This window comes from Ictalurus furcatus, unplaced genomic scaffold (genome assembly GCF_023375685.1).
Source record: "Ictalurus furcatus strain D&B unplaced genomic scaffold, Billie_1.0 scf2, whole genome shotgun sequence".
In the NCBI taxonomy this organism is placed as follows: Eukaryota; Metazoa; Chordata; class Actinopteri; order Siluriformes; family Ictaluridae; genus Ictalurus; species Ictalurus furcatus.
In genome coordinates this window covers 616,901-627,381 of record NW_026521051.1, presented here as the reverse complement: position 1 = coordinate 627,381, position 10,481 = coordinate 616,901, and the positions used below count along the sequence as shown (strand labels likewise).

At 38.4% G+C, this 10,481-nt stretch overlaps 1 protein-coding gene and 1 pseudogene across 5 annotated transcripts in view; both read right to left on the bottom strand.

Annotated features, from left to right (window-relative positions):
- Positions 1–1,802: 1,802 nt before the first annotated feature.
- On the bottom strand, positions 1,803–10,419 carry LOC128604749 (piwi-like protein 1; annotated as a pseudogene).
- LOC128604750 (NACHT, LRR and PYD domains-containing protein 4E-like) overlaps positions 10,198–10,481 on the bottom strand; it is a 14,085-nt gene continuing 13,801 nt past the window's right edge. For all 5 annotated transcript variants that reach the window (XM_053619859.1, XM_053619858.1, XM_053619860.1 and 2 more), the window contains one exon: positions 10,198–10,481. This exon is cut by the window's right edge and continues 500 nt beyond it. The gene's annotated coding sequence lies outside the window, so the exon portion shown is untranslated.

Genomic DNA, 10,481 nt, shown 5'->3' with positions numbered 1-10,481 from the left:
AAATAAACTAAAGACCTGCGAGCGACCCCATACTCCTGAGCCGGGACCCCCGCCAGCGACAACCCCTCTCTCAGATGGTTTAATACAGGATAGAATAAAGCAGGATAGAATAATGAGAGCGCTCTGAAGTCCTTGTACTAAAACCACTACTATATATATGAAACTCAGAGCATGACATCATTCTGTGTACCGATAAGAAGCAGTTTGAGGCAGTTTCAAACAGGTTTTTAGGATCTTAGATGATGTTTAGACGAACCTTGAACAGAAGAACATGTTTGTGTCTCTGTAAGCAGATAAACATTCTGATCTCAGTGACATCACATGGCCTTCTGAGTCGTTATCCTCACATGAGAATGAAACAGAAACAAGAATAAAAACTATTTCAAAGTAAAAATGAATAATTTCCCTCACAGTGTAATGAACAGAATCTGCTGGTTTGTTAATAACTGGAATCTGTTCTGGGAGCGTCTAGGTTGTTTCGTCCTGATGGCCTGCCACCCCAGCAGCCTCGGAGCGGAACTGCTGTCGACAACATCTCCAAGACGCTACAGACCAAGTGACTGTCTACCGTAAGCACATCTTCTACAATAACAACGTTCATCATAAGCAATGTCAATTAATAGTCCAACACCTGTAGTACATTCTATAAGAGCTGTGTCTGTTCCCCGAGCTATACAAATACATAGACAATTTCAGAATGTTTGTTTTAGTAACCTAATTAACCTTAAATTAGATCATACTGAATGCACATCCAGCACCTTTAATCTGAAGCTAGGACTATTAAACATTAGATCTCTTGCGTCTAAGGCTCTTATTGTTAATGAAATCATTACTGATCAGGAATGTAATTTAATGTGTTTAACGGGAAACTTGGATTAAACCAAACGAGTACATAGCATTAAATGAAGCCAGTCCTGGATACAGTTATGTACATCAGCCTCGTTCAACTGGTAGATGGAGGAGGTGTTGGTCTCATCCATAGTCAAAATCTAGGTGTCACACAAAAACCTAGTCATAAATTTAATCTTTTGAAATTCTTTATACCAGCATAACTTATGTAGCCACAAAAAATAAAGTCAATTCCTCTAATTATTATTTACAGACCCCCAGGGCCATATACTGAATTTCTTAGTGAATTTGCAAACTTTATCTCAACCTGGTTGTGTCTGTAGATAAAGCATTAATGCGTCTGTGATTTTTATATATCATTTTGATAACCCAGAAGACCCTCTGAGAACAGCGGTTGTGTCCATCTTAGATTCAGTAGAGGTCAATCAGAACGTAATCGGACCTACTCATAATGGTGGTCACACTCTTGACCTCATACGTACGGATTAAATATAGGAAAATATTGTAACACTTCCACAGTCTGAAGTTGTCTCCGATCATTCTTATCTCGTTCATAATACGTATGGATCATATTTCCACCTCGCCACCGCATTAAAACGTACTTTCACATCAGCTACTGCTCCGAGCTTCATCAATAACCTCCCACAGACATCAGTTAGATTTGGATCACCGTCTGATCCGATAGTACTCAATCAGGCGACCGAATCAACGCTCCGCTACACGCTAGATCAGAGGTTCCCCAAAACTAGGGCCTGCGGGACAAACTTGCCCCTTCACAGGAAAAAGGTTTGGGCACCTCTGCCGCTAGATAGATTAGAAAATGTTGTGGCATTAACGGGAACGGTCTTTCTCCTGGCTCAAGGTCTCATCAGGACCGATCGTTATTCAGTGTTGGAGAAGATTTTTGATAGAAATTAAACAACAAGGGCAATAAAATATGGAGAATGAGACTTTTATGAGAATAAGGGAAAGAGCAGAGTCACGCTCTCTTCCTTATAGGACAGTGTCTCTAAAGTAACTACAGGCAAGGGCGTAGGGCCTGACCAAAAAGAGGAAGTGCAGCACACAGCACACACACCCCAGAGCATGAACTCCACTCACACACACACCCAGAGTTAATCAGAATAACAAACGTAATGGCTAATGATTATTTTACTAAATCATTACAGTACATATGCTAATAACAATGCAGAAAAAGCACACAGGTGATAAATGTCCTCACTCAAATACATTTATAATCTGAGTAATAAACCACGAAGTATAAAGAACTGCAATGGGTATTAACTGCATTACCTTGAACAAACATCTTCAAATACCACACAATTCTTAGTATAATGTGTTGCAAATAGAGCTGCAAACAACTAATCCATAATAGTTGATAATAATTGATAATGAAAATCGTTGACTTAGCAACCCTCCTCCCGTATGAACGTGTGTGTGTGTGTGTGGCTTTACCTGCCAGTTGTAATACATGTGGCAGAGTTTGTAGGTGAGTCTCTGCATGTGGTCTGGTTTTGAGGACACTGCTGTCGTGCACCACGTTGTAGTGAGTGGGGGCCACACTGCCGAAGCGCACTTTGTGACTCACGATGAAGAAGTCGTACCTGAAAAATCAAGCCATCAGCGTTCGAACGCGACCTGAAGCTGCGATCAAAAAGACCGCTAGAGAAAGAGAAAAAGATCAATGAACTATGCCTGAACACACCACTCGGGTCACGTGACTTCGGCGTCGATGACCGTTCCGGGAGGAGGGTTGCTCAGTCTGGCGTCGAGGAGAGCGAAGAATCTGGAAGAGATGCGTTTCTTCACCACCAACACGGTCAGTTTGGGCCTGTACACAGAAACACTGATGGCTGAGAGAAAACCCAAAAAGCGTGCGTCAAATCTGTTTTATCGAGATGTGTCGAGTCTCACGCGGAATCTTCACCCATGGCCTTGGTGACTGCGTGAACTGAGGCACTTCGTAGTCGACTACGCTCAGCAGCACGCCGTCGCCCACGCCATCTCGATACACCACCATGCGTGACGGCAAACATTCGTTGTATTTGAAGTAGACCTTCAGCACAGCTGAGGAAAAGAAATCAAAACAAAAAGCCATGTCTTAATGCACTTCTTAACTGAAGCGACAATTCTAAAATTGCTTGCTTTTTCTCCCACGTTCCGTCAGACTGCAGTGTGAGTATTTCATCCTGAGTGTAAAGTCGGAATCAAAGAGACTGCAGTGTAACGAGGTCATTTATGAGCATGATGTTCCTCCCAGAGTGCATTTCATACCCTGCACACTTTGAAAACCACCTGAGAGAAGGACGGTGCTCTCATGGTTACAGAGCAGTGGCACATAGCATACAGAGCACATAGCATACAGAGCATGGCCCAGACCCTTTATGAGGAAGATGAAGGTGGGGGTAGCAGCGAGGAAAACAACGTTCAGAGGATTCAAGACTAAAAAATTGTGATTCTGTCCTTCAACTGGAAGGAAATTAGAAATACAGAGAACAGTGTGTGAGATTAAGAGAACCAGCTCAGGCCTGAGTAAAGAATCCTGAGATGCAGGAAGTAGTGTTAAAAGTCTCTGAAATTTCCCACCACTGAGCTGAAAAACTCTTGTTGGATTCATAATCTTTACTGATCGTTTGTAGTAGTAACAATATGCAGATATACGAGGGATTAAAAAATATCAACAAATAAAGAAACCATGAGCATGCTGTTATATGCAGAAAGATAGACAACGACAGGATGGTGTAATGTGACGCACCACTAAGCTAAACAGGTCTTCCTGATGCTTTTATTCCTTATACCTCAGCAATTTGACAATTAAACATTTTATTCATTAAAGGAACGATATTGTACTTTTCCTCTCTCCTAAAGTTACGATAAACCACAAAGGGTAATGCCCTCTCTTCTGAAGACTGGGGGAAAAGTTCAAATCTAAAATCTAGTTCATTAAACACAACCCTTCTTAAAGCTGTGTACAGAGTCCACACAAGTCATGCTTTAAGTACCTGGACATGCCCGGGTTGAGGCTGGCCACCAGTGCACCGATGGATCTCTTTCCTGCGGCACTGTCGTGGTAGCAGTTGATACCAACATCATCAGGTGCTTCAACTGAAAGAGCAGGAGAAGTCACTAAAATAATGTTTCAATAGAATAACATCAGGGTTAGGAGGTGCCACTGTTGATCAGTTACAAGATCAGATATGCTTTTAAGTGATGATTTTGGTTGTAGTTGAAATCCCAATGCCGGATATATTTGAGTTACTTGAAAAACTCCCAGTGCTTGAAGAACAGAACCGTACCGGGATCTCGACGCTCCACGGCTCTCCTTCCATCTTGCAGTTCATCTGCAAGGAGATCTTTGGGGCTATGGTCATGAGGGTCTGAGGTCTGCTGAGGGTGTGAGCCACCACACACTGGCTTGGAGTGGGACAGTCCACACACAGGTACTTCTTCACGCAATCATATTTATCCTTACGGTTGGTTGAGAGGATCACAACCACCTTACACACATGATTTAAAGTGAGTGCTTCAGAACAAGAAGTAATGGTAATCTGTAGACTGAGGCTGTTAATCTGAAATTATCTTATGCCGTATGCTTAGACCCATAAAAGGATATACTGTGACAAAATCACATAGAAGCAGTTGCACTGCGTGTGTCACATCACAAAAGGTGAAACGACTTTAACAAAGAAAATCAAACAGCAATATCCTTAAACATTCAATTTAAAAATTAAATAAATAAATAAAAACAGTTTCATTTGACTTATTTACTAGAAGTGTCATGATCCTAGCTTTTATTTTCCTTAATGGAAAGCTTGAGTATCAGCCGATACCCATCCGATATTGTTTTCTTTAAGATCTACAACGCTCATTATTTTAACTGAAGCACTCGTTTACCATTAAACTTTCATACAGAAACCCATACATAAAGTACGAATATAATGAATTCAATCCTAGTGAAAGAACAGTCACGTCTCTTTTACATGCATCAGTTATATGATTTGATTTCTGTTATCTCTGATAGCTGATCCACCGTTTTTTGCTGCTATCAGGTCCTGGATCAGTGCCATGTAGGGATGCACGATTATGGCCAAAATGATAATCCCGATTATTTTGATTAATACTGAGATCTCGATTATCACGATTATTCATTGATTTAGTGATAACATATTTTATTGCACTTTCACATTTATTAAGTTCTCTCATGCCACAATACAACACACAAGTAGGCATGAGAAAACTTGAGCTGGTCAATTATGACAGAATTTAGGAACATAGTGTGAGCCATGACACATTAATTTACCTTCTGATAAACTAAATCTAATATTTTCAGTTCATTTTACAGACTGTATGCACAAAACAACCGTTAACCTGTTTACATTGTAAACAAATACAATAAACCCAATGTTCAGTGTTTGAAGTCTGCTCCTCTTAAATATATTTAAAGCTACACTATTAGACATTTCCACTGTCATGGTTCTGGGCTGGAGTCAGTTCTTGAACCGCTCTGTGTGTATTGTGTAGATATCTGAATAATCTCATATAGGATGTGATTGGGTGAGTTCATTTACCCGTCAGATGCAGAGCGCTTTAGTTTAATGGTGTTCATTAGGGATGCGTCGGTCAGGATTTTTACAGATGATACTGATCCAGATACCAATCTTTTTATTTAAACTTTAATCAGGAAGTTTGTCATAAACAGTTAAATGTAAGCTCTCTGCTCATGGTCACTGTTAACTGAATTAAAATAATAGCAATGATACTGTTGGTTAATTGATAAATAAACAAACATAAAATATTTATTTTTAGATATCTTAAAAACAATAAAGAGTCCTAATTAAAAGTAGACTAACACAAAAGTGATCCTTATTAGGAAAAAGGCTAATAGCTTTCAGTGAAATAGCAAACTATGCTTAATGTCAAATTGATATTAAATGCAACCCATAGTAATTAAACATTATTTAATTTCTCATTTAATTTATATTTAATTAAGCTATTTTATATATATATATATATATATATATATATATATATATATATATATATATATATATATATATCCATCCATCCTGGAGCCTATCCCAGGGAGCATCGGGCACAAGGCGGGGTACACCCTGGACAGTCCATCGCAGGGCACAATCACATACACACTCACACACCCATTCATACACTACGGACACTATGCTCCATGTAATGTTAGCGATATCCAGTTATTTGTTAAACGCTAACGCATTGCAATGTTATAAACTACCTCCTAATGGACCACCATGCATCGCCATTCAGCCCGTGTCCTGTCAGCAACATGTAGCCTCATGTCACTAATAATTATTCACATGTTCATGCTTTCAATAAATCTTTTAATCCTGCCACCATATCAGTGAATTTAAACTAATGCTTGCATTCAGAGTATAAGGGGTGTGTGTGCGTTTAGGAGTGCACCTTAGCACTTATTAGTCATGGTCAGAGTGTTTGAACTAAAATATCCCTCTCTCTCTCTCTGCCAGTATCAGCCAGAGGAGGATGTCCTCCAGGAGTTTTTAATTTTATAATTTTTTTTAAATCTCTTTTTTTTTTTAAATAAAAAGCACATCGTGGTATTGAGCATCGTGTACTTTTGGTGGTATCGGTACCAACGACTAGATTTTTGGTATTGTGACATCCCTAATATGTAAGGAAATGATGAACTCTGCATACAGGGAGGCTTTGTGTGATGGGGGACTCACGTAGTGATTCCACATCCGCGGCGTGCGGCTCTTCTCTACACGTACTAAATCTCCAAGCTATCTGAAAGATTATAATTAGTGTAGTGGTGACTTCCCCAACCGCAGGGCAAGAATGAACCCAGGAACTGAACTGAATCAAGAGAAAGTGGGGCATGCAATAAGACAATGGCCCAAAACAAAGAATGGTTAAAGAACAATAAAGTTATTGGTTTGGAATGGCCAAAACTGATGTCCAAGCCCATGTGCAGGACTAATCAACAGTTACTGGAAATGTTTAGTTGCAGTTATTGCTGCACAAGGGGGTCAGACCAGATACTGAAGGCAAAAGATTCACATACTTTTGCCACTCCCAGATATGTAATATTGGATTATTTTCTGCAATAAATAAATGACCAAGTATAATTTGTGTCACATTTGTTTAAATGGGTTCTCTTTGTGTAGTTTTAGGACTTGATCTGAAAATCTTGTGTATATTTATGTAGAAATATACAAAACTCTAAAGGGTTCACAAACTTTCAAGCACCACTGTAGCTGTGATGTGCAGCAAAAGGTTATTGAGCTTCACAAAATGGGAGGTGTCTATAAGAAAATAGCACAAGCATTGAAAATGCTCATTTTCATCATCAGGGCAATAATTAAGAAGTTCCAGTCAACTGGAAATGTTATGAATCAACCTGGAATTGGACATGTGTCCATATCATCTCAACACACTGAAGAGGACGGTTCGAGTGGACAAAACATCTCCAAGGATCACAGCTGGAGAACTGCAGGAGTTAGTTGTGTCTTGGGGTCAGAAAGTCTCCAAAACTACAATCTGAAGTCACCTACATCACCACAAGTTGTTTGGAAGGGTTTCAAGAAAAAAGCCTCTACTCTCATCCAAAAACGCACTCAGGTGTCTTCAGTTTGTCAGACACTACTGGAACTTCAAATGGGATCGGGTTCTATGGTCAGATGAAACCAAAATAGAGCTTTTTGGTAATAAACACCAGAGGAGGTTTTGAAGCACACAGAGAGGTAGCCGTATGGAAAAGTACCTCATGCCCACAGTTAAATATGGTGGTGGATCTTTAATGTTTTGGGGCTGTTTTTCTGCCAGAGGACCGGGACATTTTGCTAGGATACATGGCATCATGGACTCTACCAAATATCAACAGATATTAAATAAAAACCTGACTGCCTCTGCCAGAAAGATTAAAATGGGCCGTGGTTGGATCTTCCAGCAGGACAGTGATCCAAAACATACATCAAAATCAACACAAAAACGGTTTACTGACCACAAAATCATCAAGTCATTTAACACTAATGAGCAGTATTAAAAATATTATCATGGATATCCGAGTCTGATAATAAAATTAACTTCTACTTACAGTCAAATTTTGTAGTGTTTAGGACATTTAACACCCTTCTGTCCAAAAGAAACCAAAAGGGGGTACAAACTTTTACACTCCACTGTATTTGGTTGAAATTGCGCTTATAGAACAACTGAACAGCAACGTTTCCATACAGGTTTTAGTGAAAAGTTTAACAATAGCAACTTGACTTGAAATGGATGATGTTTCATTAGCGTGGCCTGTGCCCAAAGTGTTAGTAACGAGGCCGCGTTGCTGGTCACGCGCGGTGTAGACGCGCTGATACAGAGTGTAGCGCGAGTAAGATCTGTAATGTCTAATTCAAACATTATGATCAAAAGTAAAATAATGTCTAAAGACACCGAGGAACAGAAACCACAAGGTGCAGTGAAAGTGAGTTTTTATTATTCATTTAGGACTGGAGTTTAATTCTGTGCTTTTTGTGCATCCACAAAAAATAATGCTATCTATCTAACTCTATTTATAAATGTTTATGTATATTTATCTTATTTAGTTAGTTTACATTTATATTATATATAAGTATTTATGCATTTTTTTTATGGATTCACAAAAAGCACTGAATTAAACTACAGTCCTAAAATTATATATATATATATATATATATATATATATATATATATATATATATATATATGTGTGTGTGTGTGTGTGTGTGTGTGTGTGTGTGTGTGTATGTGTGTGTGTATTGGGTTCCTTTCTGTTTTGGACAAACAATTGTGTAAAGTTTTATTCTGAATTTATATTTGTAACACTCAGTTTGTGGATTTTATTTTAAATAAACAAAAAAAGGCACTGAAAGTTTGCCCCGCCCCCATCAGATTAATCGAAAAAATAATCGACCAATTAATCGATTGTGAAAATAATCGTTAGTTGCAGCTCTAATAATAAGCTGCATCATGAAATAGATTTTTTTAACAAAAAAATCTTGAATATTTTCAAAATAGAGTTGTGTTTGAGAAGAAGAATGGAGTGTTATATAGTGTGAATCATAAAAATTCTATTTCATTTCTATTTGTTTACAGAAAGACTTCAGCAATAAAAGCAGCATTTTGCTGTAGTTGTTAAGGGGCCGTTTACACCACAACGTTTTCAAATAAAAACCGAAAACTTTTGATGCGGTTTGGATTCGTTTCCATGACGACGGCGTTTCGGGGCCTGGAAACTTTGGAAAACGGGTTTCAAAGGGCAAGTTTTTGAAAACGATGCCGTTATCATCTCCGGTAAATCATGTAAATTATTATCCAGAAAAACCACAGCTCTTCCGTTTACTTTCCGCGGTCTTTCCCTCATCAATATGGCGGACATGTTGACGTGAATGCTTACGTGCGCATGCGCGTAGTATTTCTTTACAAAGTGACTTCGCCAGCTACACACACACACACATTTTGTCCTTTTTGTGTTTATTTCTTGAGAAATAGAAGAGAGAAGCTCGAATGTGCAGTGAATGTCCAATATAAACCCAACTTTACCTCAGTTTAGCAGTTTATACATTAAAAACATTACAGAAATATAAAGTTATTTTAGCTGCTAAATGACTTAGCCACTTTTACACTCACTGTTGTTTATTTTAGTTGCTATAAGCAGGGAGCAAACAATGGATTTTAGGATAAAGTAAGGCTATACTTAAATAGTGCCGCTAAAACAGAATTACAAATCTCTCCTCATGAGTTAAATAGTGCACTACATAGGGTGTAGACCGTCATTATTTCATCCCTAATATAGTGCACTTAAACCGGAAATGACATCAATTTGGGATTCGGCCACACAGCTTCCGTTTAACTTACCTCGGATTTAAAAACAGAACGGAGTTTTAATTCCTCAAACACAGACAAAATAACCAGCTTTTATGTTTAAACTGGTTCAAACCTAACTGTAAAACTGTCAGAAATAATTTAATCTGGAGATGATTAGTTCGGTGTAATAACTCAACTGCTCAGGAGATACCCGCTGCAGCTTTTTCTTCTTCTGTGATTTCTACTGGTCGGAGACGCAGCTGTTAGGCGCGTTACCGCCACCGCGTGGACTGGAGGATATAGTTCCAGGTTGGAGGAAGTCTATCCTAACAAACTTACACCAATAATTTCCACTCATGGTTTTATTAGATCCTATTTATTATTCCAGTGGAGTTTATGACTTCTTCATGAATGCCAGCAGTGAGTCGTTCACTGTGTCTTACCCAGATATACTGAGTGAAATACTGAGTCACCACAACCTCAATCTCTAAATGTTTAACAGCAAAAAGCTTTCAATTCTGGTGACTTTGGGAGTATTTATTTATTTATATGATCATATAATGTAACAAACATTAACATAAGCATGTGCTGCACAACATTTCATTAGTTTAATTTTACATTTTAATTTACTGTAAAGCGCTTTGCTAAATTTTGCTACGTAAACTTTTTTAGGTTTTAAAACTGGTTACTGTTTGATTGATGACAAACTCCATATTTTTATACCTTGGAGCTCTGTGTTACCATGGTAATTTATAAACATTTACTAACAACATTAACTTCATCAATGCAAGTTTACATTTTATTTG